The sequence below is a fragment of the Myodes glareolus genome, chromosome 26 (genome assembly GCF_982192425.1).
Source record: "Myodes glareolus chromosome 26, mMyoGla1.1, whole genome shotgun sequence".
Taxonomy (NCBI): domain Eukaryota; kingdom Metazoa; phylum Chordata; class Mammalia; order Rodentia; family Cricetidae; genus Myodes; species Myodes glareolus.
The window spans coordinates 1,432,241-1,447,392 of NC_142051.1; positions in this window are offsets into that span (position 1 = coordinate 1,432,241).

Genomic DNA, 15,152 nt, shown 5'->3' on the forward strand with positions numbered 1-15,152 from the left:
GAAAGAGGAAGAGAGAGACAGAGAAGAGAGCTGGAGGTGGGAGCGCCTACATGACCAAAGGGAACAGAGAGAAGCCAAGATGGTGAGAGGAGGGGACGGGCCGCCGGGAGTGGGCGTGGCTTGTCTCTTAAAGTGACAACAATCATAACATCGGGTCTCATAGAAACAAATGAGTGATGATAAAACTCTGTAGGACAAGCAGCCATGAGCAAGGAGCCTTCGGGGACAAAGAGAGTCATCAAGTAATCAGTTACTAGAGTGGGATATACAAGACAGGGTCACCTGACCCTGTTGTAGCCTTTGGTACAAGCATACGATGGTGAGAGACTAGAGAGTAAAATTCCTGTCGCTGGGCTCACGACCTTAAATCTTGTTTCCATGGGCCTATAATCCCAGCACCCAGTAGGCAGAGGCAAACCAATCTCTGTGAATTCGAGGCTAGCCTGGCTTGTAGAGAGAGTAATAGCCTTGGGCCTAGTAGCACACACAGTTGGTCACAGTTACTTAGGGGGTTGATTGCAGGAAGTCAGCCCAGGCAGCATGATCATACCTCATTTCTACATTAAAGGGGGAAGGAAAGGAGACAAACACGGTATAGCAAGCAAGCACCAGCCCAAATGGCAACAGTGCACCTATACCAATAGCAAATTCAAGAGAATTTAAGAAGAAAAAAATCACAAATAAAAATGAAGTCAATGGTGTATCTTTCTTAGAGAACTGTCTGAAAGCATGAAAAGGCTTTAGGTAAAAGAAATCATTGTGAGGGCTGGAAAGTTGGCTCAGCAGTTAAGAGCACTGGCTGCTCTTTCAGAGGCCCTGAGTTCAATTCCTAACACCCACATGGTGGCTCACAGCCATCTGTAACTAGTCTCAGATGACCTCTTCTGGTGTGCGGTCAGATGTACATACATACAAAGCGTCCATACACATAAAATAAACAAATCTTCAAAAAAAGAAAACATTGTGTGGAAATAACTACTATTAAGGCGTGAGGTATTTTCTTGAGTATTTCTCTTTACCCCCTTGCCCACTGGAAATACCTTTCATCTATTTATATCCCATGAAAATTAATATGCAAGAGTTATAGAGACGTGTATAAAATGCTCAGAGCAAAAGGAAGGATAGCATTATAACCACTGATAATCCTAACGCTTCATGTCTATCTTTCCAGATACTTTATTTAATAAGCATAAATAAGCATTGATTTTGCAAAATAGTATTCTAGCCAGAAACGATGGTGCATGCCTGAAACCCCAGCCTGTAAGAGGCTGAGACAGCGTCTTAGGATTTTCATTGCTATGAAAACACACCATGACCACAGCAACTCTTATAAAAGAAAACTTTTAACTGAGGGGGCTGCTTACAACTCAAACGTTCAGTCCATTATCACCATGGCGGGTAGCATGGTCGAGTGCCAGCAGACATGGTGCTGGCTGCATCTTGATGAGAAGGCAACAGAAAGTGGACTGTGACACCGAGCGAAGCTTAAGCAAAGGAGACCTCAGAGCCCGCCCCACAGTGACACACTTCCTTCAACAAGGCCACACCTATTCCCAGTAGTGCCATTCCCTTTGGGGTCCATTTTCTTTCAAAGCATCACAGACAGGAAGATAGCAAGCTTGGGTTACATGGAGAAACCCTATCTCAGACTGAACTTACCAAAAAACAAAATCACTCAAAAGGGTAATAAACTCAGAAAGACAAGTATTGTGTGTTTTCTCTCCATGTGCCATCTGTGTGTGTGGTGGGGGGTGGTACCTAAAATGAGAAGACTGCGAAGGAAGAAGATGGGAATGTCAAGGAAAGGAGAGAGGGTTATGGTCAAAGCATATGCATGTCTGAAAATGCTCTAGATTCATTTTATATAATTAGTATCCAATAATAAAATGTTTTCAAGATGGCATCATAATAGATATCTTTTTTACCCAAGCATACAATGCAAAGTTTTTTCTACAGCAACAAATTTTTCTTCATTACCTTACATATTATCTATTCTGATCTGTTTTAATAGTTTTCAATAAATGTTTTTATAAAGTTGAAATATTTTCCATATTTTCCCCTTATTCATTCTTTAGTGTTTTATTAGCATATATTAATTATACATAATGTTTTTTATTATGTTGTATTTTCATGCTTGAAACTAGGTTTATCTCGTATCTTCTAATCCAAAGAAATCTGTGACATTACCCCATGGACCTTCACTACCACATCAGTAATAGGGTTAGTTAATAGTCTATGTGATTAAAATATGGTACCTCTATTGGAGAATTTGTTTATATACTCTGTGAGCAAAAATTGCTCAAGGCCAGGTAGTGGTGGCTCACACTTTTGATCACAACACTTGGTGAAGCAGAGGCAGGCAGATATTTGTGAGTCTAAAGTCAGCCTGTTCTACAGAGAGAGTTCCAGCAGAGCCAGGACTACACAAAGAAATCCTGTCTCAACGCCTTTAATCCCAGCACTCAGAAGGCAGAGGTAGGTGGATCCCTGTGAGTTCAAGATCAGCCTGGTCTACAAGAACTACTTCCAGGGCTGCTAGGACTGTTACATAGAAAAATTCTGTCTCAAAAAACAAGCAAACAAACAACAACAAAAATTTGCTCAACTGAAAGTAGAACAAGTGGCCATCAGATGAATCCAGGATCCAGTTGAGTTGGAGAAGACATAGTACACACTGGTTCAGAGGCACCACTACCTCTTTGACATTCGGAAGAACTACAATTGCCATGGCCTTGGAGGTTACTTATCAGGAATAGCTATATAAAATAAAGAGGTGAAAAACCATCTAGACTTTCATATTTCTGTACGGAATATGATGCATCAAAAGGAGTAATGGCAAGGGATAAACTGGGTGGAGAACCTCTGAGTGGTAGAGAGCATTTGTGTGTTGTAGAAGACATGATTGCCAGATACACTGCAGATTTCAAGGTGGGTCTGAGGTATTGGTTCTTGACATGGCTATGCCCATGTTAGAAAATATACATTCTCTCAGAATTTCAGCCCCTCTTTTTTGAGAGGTGGTTTTGAGACAGGGGTTCCCTGTGTAGCCCTGGCAGTCCTGAAACTCTCTCTGTAGGCAAGGCTGGTCTCAGACTCACAGATATCCACCTGCCTCTGCCTCCCAAGTGCTGGAATTATAAGTGTGTGCCACCACTTCCCGGCTACTTCATCCACTCTTAACACGGCCACTGAAGGCTTCTTTGTTCTCCATAATGGTGCCTGCTTCTAGTTCTAGCTACCCAAAAGGCTAGGACTTTTGGAAGGACTGAGTAGAGAAGTTTGTTTGAGACCAGAAGTTTGGGGGTGAGCCTAGGTAACAATGAAACCTATTTGAAAAAAAATCAATTTCTTCTTTATAACTTAGGAAAATTGGTAGGCATTAGACTCATCATTCAAATTATAAACTACCAGACCATGAAGAAGCATATGTAGACATTATAAAGAAAACTGAGAAATAGCTGTTTACTGGCCATGAGTATGATGTAATTCCTAAGATAGAGCATATGACAAATCCCTAAATAGATCATATCACCTAATCCCTAAGATAGATCAATGTAAAGGGATAAAAAGGTTGTTTGGTTCACATTTCAAAAATTTTTAGCTAATGGCATGCTGGTCCCGTTGCTTTTTCAGCTATGAGGAGAAAGAACAATGCAGCTAGGGACTGTGGACCAAGAATCAAGCTTTGCTCATAGCTAGATTATTTGGTTATGTGATTAACTTTTGAGTTCAAATGATGTTCATGACTCTTGGTTGCATTCTTAAAAGGTAGTAGTATTTCTTCTTATTTCTCACTTGTCAAAATGTGAACCATCTTCTCAGTGGTTAGGAGAACTTGTTGCTTTTGCAGAGGACCCAGGTTCAGTTCCCAGTACCCACAGGGTGGCTCACAACTATTTGTAGCTCTAGTTCCAGAGGATCCAATACTCTCTTTTGACTTCCTTGGGAACCAGGCATGTGTGTAGGACATAAAATAAATCAATATAAAAACATTTTTAAAAAGTATGAATCATCTAGTACCTGGAACTAATAGAGTAAAAGGAACTTGGGCCCCTGGCATCACAGAGTATTTTTTCAAAGTTTGTATAAAAAAGGAATATATTTTCTCCTATAAATCTGGTATTATTTTAGGTCTTTGTCTTAGTTAGGGTTTCTATTGCTGTGATGAAACATCATGGCCAAAAAGCAAGTTGGGGAGGAAAGTTTGTTTTCACATTGCTGTTCATCACCAAAGGAAGTCAGGATGAGAACTCAAACAGGGCAGGAACCTGAAGGAAGAAAATGATGTAGAGACCATGTATGGGAGCTGCTTACAGACTTCCTTCTCATGACTTGCTCAGCCTGCTTTTTTATAGAACTAAGGACCAACAGCCCAGGGTCCTGACCACCTCCTACCATGGATTACCTACTTCCCTGCCATTGATCACTAATTGAGAAAATGTCTTACAGCTGGATATCATGAAGGCATTTCCTCAACTGAGGCTCCTTTTTCTCTTGTGACTCTGGCTCATGTCAAGTTGACACACAAACCAAGCAGTACAGTCTCCCATCACACATCTTAATTCTCTATCTTAATTTGTACAAACAGGTTTCGTTTAAGATGCTCCAAATAGTCTTTTGTAAAAAGTGCTGTGTCTACAAAAGTGGATAAATTAGTACAGAAGCCGCACTCATCCGTCCAGCAGCTTCATCTGATGTCATTGATAATCTCACAGCTTCCTGTCCTTCCACTGGAGTATTGGGAAACAAATCCCAAACAGCACATTTTTTCTTTTTTTAAATTTATTTTTAAGTTTCATGTGTATTGCATTTATTTGACTTACATGCATGTCTACATACCACATGCTGCCTGATGCCCTTGAAGTACAGAAGAGGACACCAAATACCCTGAAACTGGAGTTACAAATAGTAGCAAGCCACCGTGTGGGTGTTGGAAATCAAGCCTGTGTCCTCTAGAAGGGCGGCAAATGCTCTTAACTGCTGAGCTGTCTCTCCAGCCTTCTGTGAACATCTCAGCACATTTGTCTAAAAAACAAAGATCCTTTTAAATGATTGTTTTGAGGAAAACCAAATCTAGTTATCTAGGAGACACTTGGCTACATCTCTGACATTCTAGCCTGAAGATTCTGCTTTGAGAGGATTATTTTCTCTCATGGATGGCATCAAAGCCTTTGACAGTAGATAAGATAGCCCAGTGTGGTAGTTTAAATGTGATTGGCCCCTGTAATCTCATACAGAGTGGCACTATTGATAGATATTGATAGATATATTGATAGACTTTGTTGGAGAGGGTATAGCCTTATTGGAGAAAGTGTGTTACTGTGGGGGTGGGCTTTGAGGTTTCCTATGCTCATCTACCACCCTCAGTCGGCTTCCTGTTGCCTTCTGATCAAGATGTAGCCAGCACTACATCTTTCCCTCATGCTGCCACGCTCCCCACATGATGAAAATGAAATGAACCTCTGAAATTATAAGCAAGTCCCCTATTTAATGTTTTCCTTTTAAAGAGTTGTCTTTGTCATGGTGTCTCTTCTCAGCAATAGAAACCCTAACTAGGACACCCAGGAAAAGTATTTACCTTGGTTGAAAACAGAAATATCACAAATCAAGGGGATAGGTAAGATGAAGTTGTGGAAGATAGGATAGATGCACATGGGTGGCAAAACATAATGAACATTGTTTCCATTTCCCAGACTTCATTTCTCATGTGGCCTTTCTTAGGACAACTAGTCTCAGCTCCAAACTCATTTGCTAGGTACCAGTTATGTTTGTGGCTGGTCTTGCATCTTGGTTGTAGCTGAGGCTCAAAGAGACGTCTTCTAGGACTTCTGAAAAAGTTTGCCTTTTCCTCAGAAACTACTTTCATCTGCCTGAGCAATATACTGTGATGGAACTATTGTGTATAATGTTACAACAATATAATGTGTTGAAACTAGTGTAGCTAGTTGGTGATTATGAGAGAATTCTAAAACAATTCAAATGTCTTGGTGTAGAAACTAAAGATGAGGCCTTGGGAGGAGTGAGATGGCAAGAAACCTTGTTCTCTGTGGCATGGTATGGTTAGTATTGTATTTCTAAGCTTCTTACAGCTCGTCCTAACTCTGGACCTTTGAGTGATGTGAACCCCAAGTCAAAATTTGCCTAAATAATTTATTTAACTAAATAATTATTTAACTAAATAATTGTTAAATTATTTCCTACAGCTGGATGGTGGTGGTGCACACCTTTAATCCCAGGACTTGGGAGGTAGAGGCAGGCAGATCTCTGTGAGTTTGAGGCCACCCTGGTTTACAGAATAAGTTTCAAGACAGGCACCAAAGCTACAGAGAAACCCTGTCTTGAAAAACCAAAATAAATGAATGAATGAGTAAATAAATAAATAAATAAATAAATAAAATTAAAACATATTTTCTCTTTTAAAAAAACCAACTACATGATGTTTCCCCAATTAAACATATTTTCATGGTCCCCATTAGCAAAAAAAAAAAAAAATCACATACTTTTTAACAGGTTTCCAGCAGGCACTCCATTAAAAACGTATTTCTACCAGTTCTGTCCTGTCCTGAAAGCAATGCCAGTGTTTGAAGATATAACAAAATAAGGAAATCAGTTTCTGTGAAAGTGAGTATTTTGGGTAAAGATGTACAGTGTGTTGTGTGTAAGAACTGTTTTGATTCTGGGATAGCTGGTCTGAACAAATTTTATCTATCTATCTATCTATCTATCTGCTCATTCATTCATTCATTTATTCATCCACTTATTTGGTTTTTCGTGACAGGGTTTCTCTGTAGCTTTGAAGCCTGTCTTGGAACTAGCTCTTGTGGTCCAGGCTGACCTTGAACTCAGAGATCTGCGTGCCTCTGCCTCCCTAGTACTGGGATTAAAGGCGTGCCACACCACCTGGCTCTGAATAATTTTTAAAGGTGAGTATTTTTGTTGAGGGAAGGAAGGTAGATGGTGCTGATGGAGGGCTTAAGTAGACAATGGGGATTTTAGCATATTGCCTTCAGGGTTGTGGTGAAGTCGTGGACTAGCACTGGTTATACTTGGGTTTCAAGCATCTTCTTTGTTATCTAGACTCCAAAGTAACGCGGGTAGTCATCACATTTACTAGGAATGTTACCAGTGAGGAATGAACACTCTAAAAACGATTTAAAAAAATAAATAGCCCATGAAGGAGGAGGCATTCCTGGCAACAGGTATACAGAGCCCCCTGCTGGCAAAGACTAGCAAAGGCCAGCACAAACAGTGCAGAAAATAGACGCAATCAGAACAGGAGGATGGAAGTGACCGGGGAGTTTGCATCTATCCTTATAATTGGCAGGAGGGAAAGCTGAGAGTTACCAGGTTGGGGTGTCTGGTATGCGCCAAGGACAGCTGTGAAAGCTGGTATGCAGGCTGCAGGCGACTCAAATAAGAAGCAAAGAATGAATGTGAAAGAAAAGCTAGCGGCCAAATCACAAACCAAAGAGGTACACGTGCCAGCCGGGAGAGCAGTGGTTCTCAACCTTCCTAATGATGTGACACTTTATTTAACACAGTTCCTCATGTTGTGGTGACCCCCAACCATAAAATTATGTTCGTTGCTGCTTCATATCTGTAATATTGCTACTGTTATGAATCACAAAATAAATACCTGACATATAGATGGTCTTAGGTGACCCCTGTGACCCCTGTGAAAGGGTCAATCACCTCCCAAAAAAGAACCACTGCTGGCAGAGGCTAAATGAATTCCTCAGCATGGGAAAAGCAAAGAAACTCCAAGGGACAAACTTTACCGACATTTTCCCCAAAACACGGAGGAACTTTTCAAGTGTTTCAGAAGTTTGAACTAAGCAAATTTTAAACTTGTAGAGAAGTTTCTTTTTTGTTTTGGTTTTTGTTTTTGTTTTTCAAGACAGAGTTTCCCTGTAGCTTTGAAGCCTGTCCTCCAGCAACTAGCAACTAGCTCTTTTGTGTGTGTGTGTGTGTGTGCGTGTGCGTGTGCGTGTGCGTGTGTGTGGTTTTTCGAGACAGGGTTTCTCTGTAGCTTTGGTGCCTGGTCTGGTACTCGCTCTTGTAGACCAGCCTGGCCTCAAACTCACAGAGATCCACCGTCCTCTGCTTCCCAAGTGCTGGGATTGTAGAGAAGCTTCTGGCTAGGAACCTAAAGAATATGTATTTTCACCTTATAGCTCTCATCTTCCTGGCTCATTTACGAAAAGATCGGGAGAGTTGGCTTCTTGACAACCACGGAACCTCAGAGATGTCGCTGCTTGAAATCAGCTGCTGCTACTGGACCTCAAGCCTTGAGACAACACTCACACACTGTGTTTTTGCTACAGGCAAGGACAATGAGTCCAAGTGTTATTTCAGTGGTGACGAAAATAAATTGCCTAGACATAATAGATGCTTAATCCATGTTTGGAAACAAATGAATGAATCATTAAATCAGGCTTATAGGAGGCCTATAATTTGGTGAGGTCTCAGAAGAGTAATTTGCTTATATATTAATCCACTTCTTGCCTTGTAATATTATGTGTTCCTCCCTGGGGATTTCAGAGAGCTTGTGATAAAACATGCACCCAAATAGAAAATATAAATAATAAATAAAGTCATAATCATGGCAAACATAAGTGGGTGGAATGAACTGAGTTATACAAGCAATAACACAGCACCTAATTATCTAAGCCAAGTTACAAATCCATACTGGATTGTCTACTGAAAGAAATGAAAGCCAGGCATGATTATCTTGTCTACAAAGGCAAATGACCCTGGTTTCTTACATCTTGTAGGAAATTAGTTTCAAGGTAGAGTTTTGCTCTGCTGTTTTATTCTTGGAACACTATGGAGATGGGGTAAGCAGATGCCTAGATACTGTTCTACAGCAAAGGCTATGGTGTTCCCTGCAGCCACACACTGTACTATGAGCATCCAGTATGACCTGCACAGTAGAGCTCACTGAAAGCAATTCACCAAGGAAATACTGCTCAGTTGGAAGCTTTCTAAATGTGAATGAAATAAAAAAATACAAAATCAAGGGAAGCACACAGGCCCTTCAACACTCCTCTGTTGGCATCAGTTCCTCTAACCAGACGCTGAATAAGGGTGGAGAACAGATCATTGGCTTTGTATTCTCTGCTAAGGCCTGTAGTGTGGTTGTTTGTGGAGGGCCGGACCACATTCTCCATTGCTTCTAGGAACAAAGGTAGAGATTGACCTCTGTGACCCCAAGGTGTGGCGGTACACGCCTTTAGTCCTGATGCCTGGGCGGCAGAGGCAGATTGACCTCTGTGACCTCAAGGCGTGGTAGTATACGCCTTTGGTCCCAATGCCTGGGAAGCAGAGACAGGCAGATCTCTGTGAGTTCAAGGTGATGTAGCACACGCCTTTAATCCCAGCGCACGTGCTTGGTAACTCTCTACCGCTGCGTCCCTGCCTACTCCCGAGGCATCATCTGGGATAATGGGCAGCGGACCAATCCAAGAGTGACACGTCAGAAGCGAGGACTGTTTCCTTTATAAGGGCTGGGTTCCCCTCATTCTGGGTCTCCGCCATGTAAGCTTATGCTCTCCCTCTCAAGACGCATAAAGCTTTACTGCAGAAGAATCCTAAGTGTCCCGCGTCGTTCTTGCGGGCGAGACGGTAGCGCGGGACAGTTGTTCTACACTGTTGCTAGGTGGGAACATTGCTTTAGTTATCAAATAAAATTTCTTCTAGAAGTTTTTATGGAAAAGTGAGGTAGGCATCTGACCAAAATCCTCTTCAGGATGGATAACCAGCTAAAACTTCTGGACTTAGAATGTTGTGTTATTATTATGGGTTCTTGTGACTATTGGGGTCTATGGGTTTCAGCAAAGTAGTTCATGCTCAGGATTGTTTGTGCAGCCGCAGTTAGACAATGGTTAGGCTGGAATCATCCAAACTGGAAGCAACTATTCACGAACATGCCTCCTGACAGAACAAGTGGATTCTGTCAGCTGGAGATTGGAATGGGAGGAGGCTTAAATAGCTAAAACAAGTGGCTTACCAGTGGCTCAGGACTCTGAGCTCTAAATGCATGAACACACACACACACACACACACACACACACACACACACACACACACCCTGAGCCACTGATGAGAAGTCCATCTGTACTGAAGAGACCCTTGTTGAGATGATATAGATATTTAATGGTCCTATAAGCACCCTATTCCAGTCTCTAACTGACTGGGTCTGCCTTGTGTGGCAGTTGCCAGGTGAGTGAGTGATAGTGTCCAGTTTGGATGATTCCAGATGAACCAGTGTAGTAGGAGTGCCACTTGTTTTTTCCCAGCTGTCCAGAACTGAAATAATTACACAGAAACCATATTATTTGCAATACTGTTTGGTCGATAGCTTAAGCATATTTCTGGCTAACTCATATCTAAAATTAGCACATCTCCATTAAACTGTGCATCATCACAAGATTGTGATCTACCAGCAAAGTTTCAGCATGTCTGTCTCCTGCAGCAGTTCTGTGGCTTCTCTCTCTCTCTCCACCTTCTTTCTCCCAGCATACAGCTCAGTTTTCCCACTGAGTTCTACTCTGCCCTATCAACAGGCCAAGGCAGTTTCTTTATTCACCAATGATAGTCACAGCATACAGAGGGAAAACCCACATCAAACCAGTATGTGTGTGTTGTTAGGGGGAGACATAGTCCTGTTTCAAGGTGCCTTAGTCAAGGTGCCTGGTTTACAAGGAGACAGATCTGTAATAATACAGATACTGCCTTTCTTAGTGTTAGGACCACATAGTCTCTGAAGCAGTCCCCCAAAATGGTAGTACCGGTGATAATGTCCTAAACAGAAGGACTATTTGACTGGGCTAACAGAAGAATTTTTATTGGGTAAACAGAGACCTAAAGGTGGGTTTCTGTCTACCAGGCACCTCCCTTAAACCACCAGGAACTTCCCTTAATCTGCCCCCAAAGTCAACTATGTTAGTCAAGGGCATCTAGTTCCAGTCAACTCGTACAGCCTGTATCAGCTAAAAGACCCCAACTGATGTAGGAGGGTCTTCTATCTATCTGTTGCTTTCATTGGTTAATTAATAAAGAAAACTGCTTGGCCTGATAGGTCAGAACATAAGTAGGCAGGGAAGACAGAACAGAATTGTGGGAGAAAGAAAGCAGAGGGAGGCAGACGCCTTGAAGCTCCGGCCCAAGATGGACATAGGTAAGAATCTTCCCAGTAAGCCACCACCTCATGGTGCTACACACATTAATAGAAATGGGTTAATCAAGATGTGAGAGTTAGCCAATAAGAGGCTAGAGCTAATGGGCCAGGCAGTGTTTAAAAGAATACAATTTCCGTTTAATTATTTTGGGTAAAGCTAGCTGGGCGGCAGGAAGCAGTCCGCCGTTCCTATTTACAACACCCACATGCTGTCATACAACGTCTGCCTGCTTTCCCACCGTTTTGCTCTTCTTTCTGGCACACACACACCTAGATATGGCTTTGGCAGCTTCATCCCCAGGAAACCTTTTTTCTACACACAGAACCATCTAGTTCAGTGGTTTCACAGTCTCCTTGCACACATCCACACTTTGGAGGAATTTATTTAGGGAGATGTTGAACAGTGGTGCTATCAGAGTGGTGGTATCAGAGAGTCTTCACCTGCTGCTTCATTTAAATTGAGACTCCCCAATCAGTGAAATGCTTTCTGAGGTGTTCTGGGCCCCACCTCCAGTCAAGAACCCCAGAGTCACAAATCTCAGTGCAGCTTGAGGATGATGACCACAGCAGGGAAGGCCTCCCGTTTGTCTGTCCCAATCTAGATTCTTTGTGCTCACACAGTTAATTTCACCCCAGATTTTCATGATTGATTACTGTAATGAAAACTCCAACTCTGTGTCATGCCCATGAAATTGAATTTTAGACAGTAACTTTCAGTCTGATGAGTTCTGAGTCTTCATTGTTCCTTTTATACGCCACCAAAGGATGCACTAATGATCAGAGAGTTTGGCAGAATTCTGAGCTCCCAGAACCCTAGCTCCATCAGCCTTTCAAACTTACATTCTGGGATTAAACAATAGTAATTTCTGTAGGAAATGGTCTACATTCTAGATATTTTCGAGGATAAAATGTTATTGGGGCTTTTGTTAATTTATTCATTCGATTGTTTGATTTTTGAGCCAGGGTCTCATTATACAGCCCTGGCTCACCTGGAACTCACTATGTAGACCAGATTGACCCCAACCTCACAGAAATCTGCCCAGCTCTGCCTTCTGAGTTCTGGGATATAGGTGGATAGCCCCATAGCTGGATAATGTGTTTTTACTCCTACACTGTTCTTTTCTACTCTCCCTATAAGAGTGCTTGCGGTGGAAAAGAAAGACCAGGAGCTCAGCCATCCATGCAATATTCATTTGTGGAAAGAAACCTCAACCAGGAACTCTAGGCAACTGACTCAACTTTTGCAGGACGTTGTGAACACCTGATCTGATGATGTCATCTCAGTGACGCCTATCGGCTCTTTCACTTGAAAGCATTACACAAAGGGACACTCTACTTTGCTGGGGACTCTGGCAAAAACTCCAGCTGGTGTTGAGTTTGCATGTATGCCTGCATTCAGTGCCCTTGAAGGCTAAACAAATGCTGGGATTCAAACCCTGGGTCATCTGGTAGAGCAGTCAGTTCTCTTGACCACTGAGCTATCTCTCCAGCCCCTGCTAAATACTTTGAATACCCAATTTGATGATTCTTTGTTGTCTGATAGTCTAGCACCTGCTACTTATTCTTACTTTACCTTGTTATATTCTTAATAAACTCACTCATTTAAAGTAGAAATATGGCTATATATATCCTCTGAACCGTTAAGAACAGGGTCTTGTGCACCGAGGTTCATCTTAAACTTGGTCTGTAGCCAAAGATGACTTCCACCTCCCAGGTGCTGGGATCATAGGTGTGTGTTGCCAACCCAGGTCATCACAGATTAGTTTTGTTCATTCTTGAACTTTGTAAAAGTGGTATTAAATGGTATCTAAGTATAGATTCTTTTAAATTTGGTTTATTTTATTCAACTTAGTATCAATGCTAGCGACATTACTTGTGCCAATCTTTTGTTGTTGTTTTCCTTCTTTATCGCTGCGTACTATTTCAATTTTGTGACTATACCAATATATTTAGCTATTCATCTGTGGAGAGGCATGTGGCTCTTTTGTTGCTTGCTTTTGTTTTGTTTTGTTTGTGTTTTCTGACTGATAAGAATGAAACCCTGATGAACCTGTTCTTACCTGCCAGATCCACTCCACCTTTGGCTGAGGTTTGTCTTTGGGGCGTTTATCCCTTTGTATTTGTGGAATATTCTGCAAGTTCAGAAAACAACTCAGTGAGCCAGTGCAGGTGGGCACACTCAGTAAACTTAGGACTGGTACACTTTCTCTGAACTGAAAGGTAAATTGAAATGTGTCAAAACCCCTTCTCATCTCTTTGTCTTTGGAGTGAGGGTTTTGCCCTAATTAAGTCATTAGATCTAGCTGTGAGTTAAGTTGGGAATCTAAAAGGATCAAAGTAACCCATGACAGACTGCTAACTGCTGATCAACCCCGGGAACTTCACTTTCTTGTAGAGAATACAGGGGACCACATTTCCCAGCCTTCCTTGTAGTTTAGTGTGGTAAAGTGATTGAGTTTTTATCATTGTAGGCAGAAGTGCATGGCCTTGTGGGAGAGCCTTGTAATAATCATCTTCTGGGTAGTATCTTGTGTTTTCTCTTTTCCTGTCTTCTGAATGCTGGTTTTCAGGTGACCTCCATAACTACAGCTAAAAATGGCAAAGCCTATCGACCTTGGCTCTGAAATGTCAATGTAGAATAGGCAGTTTCCCTCCCTCCTCCCATTTCTCCAGCCCTATCTCACCACCTAGAACTGTCTTGCTCTGAAAATGGAAAATAAATATCTATAGTTTGGAGGCCATTAGACATTTTGGGGTTAATTGATTATAGCTGCTAACCAAACTTAACTAGCACACCTATAATAATTGCTTGCTTTCTCCTTACAGGTCTCAGGCATCTCTGAGATATACTACTTATAAAAGAGTTAAAAAGTCAAAGATATACTAGTAAAATTAACATATATACACATGCAAAAATTGAATAGTTTGTGACAGTTTAAAATGCAATTGTAAGTTTTCTGCTTCCCTTATTGCCCAATGGGTAGCTAGCTATGCACTTACTACTCTAATTTTTAGCTATTTCTATCGTAATTTTCTTGCTATTTCTACAAAATATCCTCTATTTATAGTTTTTTATTTCTTTAATCTAGTAGCTTCATATAATGAATAGTGAATATTTATCAAGGTATCTTTTGTGTGTGTGTGTGTATGTGTGTGTGTGCGTGTGTTGTGTGTGAATATGTGCATGAATGCAGGTTCCTGTGGAAGCTAAAAGAACAGGGGATCTCCTGGAGTTAGAGTTATAGGCAGTTGTGTGCCATCTGATATGTGTACCGGAAAGGATGCACCCAACCACTAGCCATCTCTCCACCCTGGATGCTGTGTTTGCTACAGCCATGTAAAAATTCTTTAGAAACTAAAGTAAGAGGAGTAGATTTTAAAGTACCTACAGTTGTGAGGCCTGATGATACAGAACTACAATCTCTGCCACTAGTGAGGTTAAGTCAGATCAGAAGTTCGAGACCTAACTGGACAATCTGAATAAGAAAGACAGAAAAAGTCAATTTAAACCCTAAGCTCTACTCTTGAAAGTAACTTTCTCTTGAGGCTTTTTTTCTACATTTTTTTATTTTATTATTTTTTATTGATATTTATTGAGCTCTATGTTTTTCTCTGCTCCCCTCCCTGCCTCGTCCCTTCCCCCTTCAACCCTTCCCTAAGGTCCCCATGCTCCCAATTTACTCAGGAGATCTTGTCTTTTTCTACTTTCTACTTCCCATGTAGATTAGATCTATGTAAGTCTCTCTTAGTGTCCTCATTGTTGTCTAAGTTCTCTGGGATTGTGGTTTGTAGGCTGATTTTCTTTGCTTTAAGTTTAAAAACCTCCTGTGAGTAAGTACATGTGATAATTGTCTTTCTGTGTCTGGGTTACCTCGCTCAAAACAATGTTTTCTAACTCCATCCATTTTCCTGCAAAATTCAAGATGTTATTATTTTTTTCTGCTGTGTAGTACTCCATTGTGTAAATGTGCCA